Here is a 6,278-nt window from a genome sequence, read left to right as displayed (position 1 = left end):
GTGGACATTTGTCCAACTTTGCACTCTTCAAATCTGGAAGTGCATTCTTCTTCATCAAACAACTTAGCCCTTTTCACTCATATGGCCAAGTCTTCTATGCCACAACTTTGCTGGATCATCATCTGCAACATTTACACTGTCTGTGGAAATTGTGGCTTGCAAATACAGGCTTGTGTGCTTCTTCCCACGAGCTAACACCAAATTTCCCTTAGTGAGCTATGAAAGGTGTTACAATAGCCTTCATCATCGAGCTTTCCTGTTGAGATCAAGTTTAAACGGATTCCTGGAACATGCCTAACATTCTTGAGCACTAACTTTGCTCCAATGTCAGTTACCAAGCAAACATCACCAATACCAACAACTTGAACCAAACCATCATTACCCATCTTTAATACCCCAAAGTCACCAGGTGTATAAGATGTGAAGAATTCCTCCCTTGATGTCACATGAAGTGAGGCTCCACTGTCAATAACCCAACTTGTCTCATATCTAGCAAGATTCACAGAGCTCTCATCATGAACAATGATAAGATCATCATCTGTTGTTGTTGCAGCTCGATCATCACCATCTTGATCTTTCTGATCATGCTTCTTTCTTGCTTGCCATTACCACCTCTGTTGTTATCTTTCTTCCACTTGTAGCAGTATTTCTGAATGTAACCCATTTTATCACAATAGTTGCATTTCATGTTTTTGTATATTCCACGGGACTTGCTCCTGCTTTTATCTCTTCCACTCGGAGCCTTGCTCTTACTTCTCCCCCTGTTATCAGCAACATATGCTTCTTCGGACAAAGATGACACACCATGAGATTTCTTTCTCATCTCCTCATTCAAGATACCAACCTTAGCAAGATCCAACGTGATTTTGCCTTGTGGTACAGAGTTACAAAGTGTCATTCTAAAAGTGTCCCATGAATCAGGAAGAGTACCAAGCAATATAAGTCCTTGAATTTCATCATCAAACTTGATTCCCATGGCTGACAACTGTTATAGAATGCCATGAAAATCATTCAAGTGATCTGAAAGTGTCTTGCTTTCTCTGTACTTCAAGCCCATCAATTGCTTAATCAAGTACAACTTATTATTGCCAGACTTACTAGCATATAAGGATTCAAGCTTCTTCCGAAGGGACTTTGCATGCACATCATCATTTATGTGATTCAAGACATTATCATCAACCCATTGACTAATGAACCCATAAACTTGCTCATGATCAAATTGTCATTGCTCATCACTTTTACCTTCTGGTTTTTTAGTACTAAACACAGGTAAATGCCAACTCTTAACATACAACAAATCTTTCATCTTTCTCTTCCAAAGATGATAGTTAGTTCCATTCAAACTAACCATTCTACTAGTGTTAATATTACCGAATTCCATCCCGAGAACTCAATAATAAAGCTGTGGCTCTAATACCAGATTGTTGAGGATAAACACACCTCTTGCGGAATAATCAATCGACCAAACAAACAAACCACAAGCACACATAAGCTACTAGTTTGTTTAAAGGTCACACTTAACCCAAGCTATATGAAGTATTCTCCAAGATCAAAAACCCACAAGCATATCAACACATATAATGCAGCAACTTAAGGCAAAGAACGAGCATAAACAACCAAGCAAGAGACACGATTTTTACGTGGAAAACCTCTTCGACGTGAAGAGTAAAAACCAAGGGACTTTAGGAGTCCACCCAAATTGTTCTTATTATGATCAAAGGAATGTTACATAAACACAATTCCAAGTCTAAAAGATGGGTACTCAATTTACCCAACAACAACAATCATAAGAACAAAGATACGAAAGAAAAATGGAAGAGTATCACCAGAAAAAACAGAGTTCTGTCCAGAGGCCGTAAGTCACGAACAGTAGCAGCAAAAGACAATCCAACCATTGGAAAAGAAGCCCTAGATGTCCCGAACAAGCTGTCAAAATTTGAGCTAATTCGGACCACGGATGAGCTTCGATCGAGGCTGATTTTTGGAGCTGCACAATGAAGAACGTGAAATGGCTGAACTTTGAAACTCTCTGTATTTTTCACTCCTCTTCCCAACTACTTCCCTCTCACATTTACTTACAATAGCTGGAAGCAAGTAAGTGATGTTTTAAGGCTTTGTTGCTCATCCATTTCCCACGGAAAGAGCACCACAAAGTCAACAAGTAGTAGCTTCTCAAAGAAGCACTAACACCACTTGGGCTAAAACTTAACTAGTTGCCCCAAAAGCTAACACAACATTATAATGGGATTTCTCCACATAGGAAGGGACCCATAGTCCAACAGGTTGGGGTCTTTGGGAGGCCTCTTCGAACAGGATGGTAGGTGGGTGTGCGAGAGCTTGTCAAACTTCCTCTGCTCATCGATCGGAGTTGTAAGCTTGCCTGGGGAAGTGGCAGTTCCCAAGTACTGAACCCATACTGGACTTATAAAAATTTTGCATAGTCTGGAAAATTGAAAACATATAACAAAAAATTTATGCGTTAATAATATCCATTAAGGCGGAGATGGATCGTGAAGACATGCTCCATATACACTGACGCGGGATCAAACCTTTGCTCTGACCTTTTTTTTTTCTTTTTTTTTTTTTGCATTTTAGCCCCATATTCTTAAAGTAAGCAAATTTGATAGGCTTTTTAACGCCATCTTTTTATTATAAACAAATTTGATACTTATGTTGAAGTATTTGTATTAAATTAAAGTTTCTTGCGTTGTTGGTGAGTTGGGCAATAAACCAAATTCAATGCAAGGGGATTGAGTTCGAACCTTCTTTCCCTTGAAATTTCACTATATAACTCTTTTAAATCATTCATATAAATATTTTATTTGACGAGCTTGTTTAATGTTATTGTTATTCACTTGTTTTACTTATTGAATTTATGTAATAATTTTAATTGTAATTTTGCATGAATGACACGTTGTCACCCCCAAATTATGGTTGTAGCTTGTAATTGGTAACTAATTCTTTCGTTCTTTTTTATTTGACCTCCTTTATTCATTATGTTTACAAATGCATAAATCTATTTTCAATATATTAATTCCCGGATTTTCACCATATACCCCTGAGTTTTTTATTTATTCACCATATACCCATGAACTTTTTAAAATTCATCATATACCTCTGAGTTTTTACAAAAATTCACCATATACCCTTGATGACTATTGATTATTAACTTTATCAATTATTAGGGTTAATTATGACCCGAAATCACCCTTAATACATTCCATTACCTTTGAAATCACCCACATTTCTTTCTCACCCCCAAAATCAATCATACTGATATATGGTTACAGAGATTTAGAGTGGTTTCAAGAATTAGACAAAGGAGAGGTGTGGTTTCAGGGTTAGATGGAGGGATCGAAAGTGGTTTCGATGCATAATTAATCAAATTCCACTCATCTTATTAGGGGTATAACTCATCTTATTGTCATTAGGAGTATATGGTGAATTTTTGTAACAAAATCAAGGGTATATAGTGAATTTGAAAATTTTCATGAGTATATGTTGAATAAACAAAAAACTCAGGGGTAGATGGTGAAAAAACCGATTAATTCATAATAAGGTAAATTTATAATTAGTACATATTGTGATAAGATATATTGAGACCATTTAAATAAATATGTATGTGACTATGTTTTAACTTGCGTATAAATCACAAAAGGCGATCAAAGGTGAATGTGAATAGTACATAAGTCAAATAAGGTCAAATAAAAAACAACAAAGGAAGTATATTATTTTACGTTCGAAAACTTTGAACCCATATCAAAAAATTCCTGGCACCGCCAGTAAAGGTGTTCGTCACCTCCTTTATCTACACTGATTGTGTTGTTCTTGTCTCCCTTATTTGTCATTTGCGCTCAGTAGACGTTACCTATGTTTGATTACTTCAGGATGAGCTTCTCCTCTAGTGAAGTTCCTACTCAGTGGATAACTCCTACTCATTGGTTGGTTGTGAAGGCTCAACAACGAGTACTTCTTTGGTACTTTTAGGTTGGCTTTGTTTCTTTGAGCGATTTCCATAGATAATACTAAAATGAAAATTAATTCCGTATATACGTTGCTTTTAAAAATATTTCCCGTGATACTGTACACGTTGGAATAGTGGAGATTTGTATGTTATTAAGTTATCCGAGGCTAAAAACCGCTACTAACAATAACGGTTTTTAAAAAAGAACCGCTACTGAAATTAGCGGTTTATATATTAAAACCGCTAATGGTAGTAGCGGTTTTCACTTAAAATATACACAGAAAAATTGTATTACTACCTCCGTTAACAGTTATTTGCAACATTTGCCATAAACGGGTGCTACCTATTATGTGCAACAAATGAATTTTTTTCCTCTTTTAGTAAGTTTTTTTGTAAGAAATGGCCAAACTGCCCTTACTTAACCAACTTACTCCCTTAATCATTTCACTAACCATACTCTATTATAACCAACTTAACTCATCTAATCTTACAAAAAAAAAAAAAAAAAAAAAAAAAAGGATCTCAAAACAAAAACCATCAGAATCTCAACATTCATCTTCATCGTCAAATTTCTCTCTCCTCCTTCATCATCTAAATCTCAATCCTCCTCACTCCTCCTTCATCTTCAAGATCTCACTCCTCCTTCATCTTCAAAATCTTACTCCTCCTTCATCATCTTCCCTATTTGCTGTCCAGATTTAGAGGTGGTCGCCTATGGGTTTCGTGGGTGTGGTGGTTCTAGGCGGCACGAGTTTCGTGGATGATGGTCTAAGTTTTGTGGGTTTCGTAGATGGATCTAGATGTCGTGGGTCTGGGTATAGGTTTTGTTGTGGTTGATTTCCTAGGGTGGTAGTTGGCCTGGTGTTGGGTTTCATGGGTAGTGGGCGGCGTGGTGTTGGGTTTCGTGGTAGTGGTGGTTCAATTAGTGGGTTCTTGGTTTCGATGGGTTTTGGGTTTTGTGGTGGTGGTTTAATTGGTGGGTTCTAGTTTTTGTGGTGGTGGTGGATTAATTAGTGGGTTCTGGGTTTCGTGGTGGTGGTGGATTAATTGGTGTCCTGGGTTTCGTGGTGGTGGTGGTTTAATTTGTGGGTTCTGGGTTTCTGGGGGTGGGTTCTGGGTTTCAGGATGGTGGGTTCGATGGTGATGGTTTTCGGTAGGGGTGGTTTTCGGTGGTGGGGGTGGTTTTCGGTGGGTTCTGAATTTCGGCGGTGGTGGTGGTGGTGGTTTTCGGTGGATTCTGGGTTTCCGTGGTGGTGGTGGTTATTCTCGGTTTTGGGTTGGGTGGTTTGTTTTTGGTTAATTTTGGGTTTTTTTAAAAAAAAAAGAAATTGGATTAATACTGAAGTAATGTCTTTATATTTCAATAATCATGTTTAAAAACTTTTGTCTTGGAGTCCGTGCTACCCCCCTTTGTTGCAAATAACTGTTAGCGGAGGTAGTATATGAAGTCTTCATCTTCCTCCAGAGCAAAAAAAAAATAAAAAAAAAAAGCACGACACTCCTATATTTCTTCAGTGATAAACTTTTGTTTTGATTATTTGTTTTTACAATAATTTCGAGTACACAGTCCTAATTATTTACTTATCAATTTTAAATCCTAATCAAAATTGTGATCAATCCTAACCAATCTTTCAGGTTTTAAGTTTAGGTTCTATGAAAAATAAGTTCTATTTAAAAGAATCGCTGATGGTATTAGAGGTTCTTCAAATAGAACCGCTAATACCGTTAGAGGTTCTCTTTAAAGAACCTCTTATACCATTAGTGGTTCTAATTTATCTAGAACCGCTATTGTTATTAGCGGTTTATAACTAGCAAAAAAACGAACCGAAAAACCGAGCCTACGTATACGGTATCACGGAAAATAGTTTTAAAAGCAACGTATATAGGAAATTAATTTTCATTTTAGCATTATCTCCGGAAATTGCTCCTGTTTCTTTGGTGTATTTTTTTTTTTTTTTGAAAGAGATCCTAAATAACACTAAATTTCATTAATTAAAGTCATACGGCATCTACAATTGACAAATAACGATAACGAAAACAAATTTAACAAAATCAAACAAGAATTAATCGGGGAAGGGCTAAGAATCCAAATACATAAATATAACAATTCGGCATATTCTCGATTCGTTGTCTCACACAACTTTTTAAGTGGATCCGTCGTCGCTTCGCAATTTTGTGAGAAAGTAAATTCTTGTGTTGATTCCGTAACATGAATCCGAGCCATAAGCAATCGTAGTCCCGCACAACCGGAGATCAAATTAAGCACAGATAAAACCTTGTCTTTCAAAGGACTCGGAAAAACCTTGTCTTTCGA

This window comes from Chenopodium album, chromosome 18 (genome assembly GCF_948465745.1).
Source record: "Chenopodium album chromosome 18, dcCheAlbu1.1, whole genome shotgun sequence".
NCBI lineage: Eukaryota > Viridiplantae > Streptophyta > Magnoliopsida > Caryophyllales > Amaranthaceae > Chenopodium > Chenopodium album.
Note: the sequence above shows the minus strand (reverse complement) of the source record.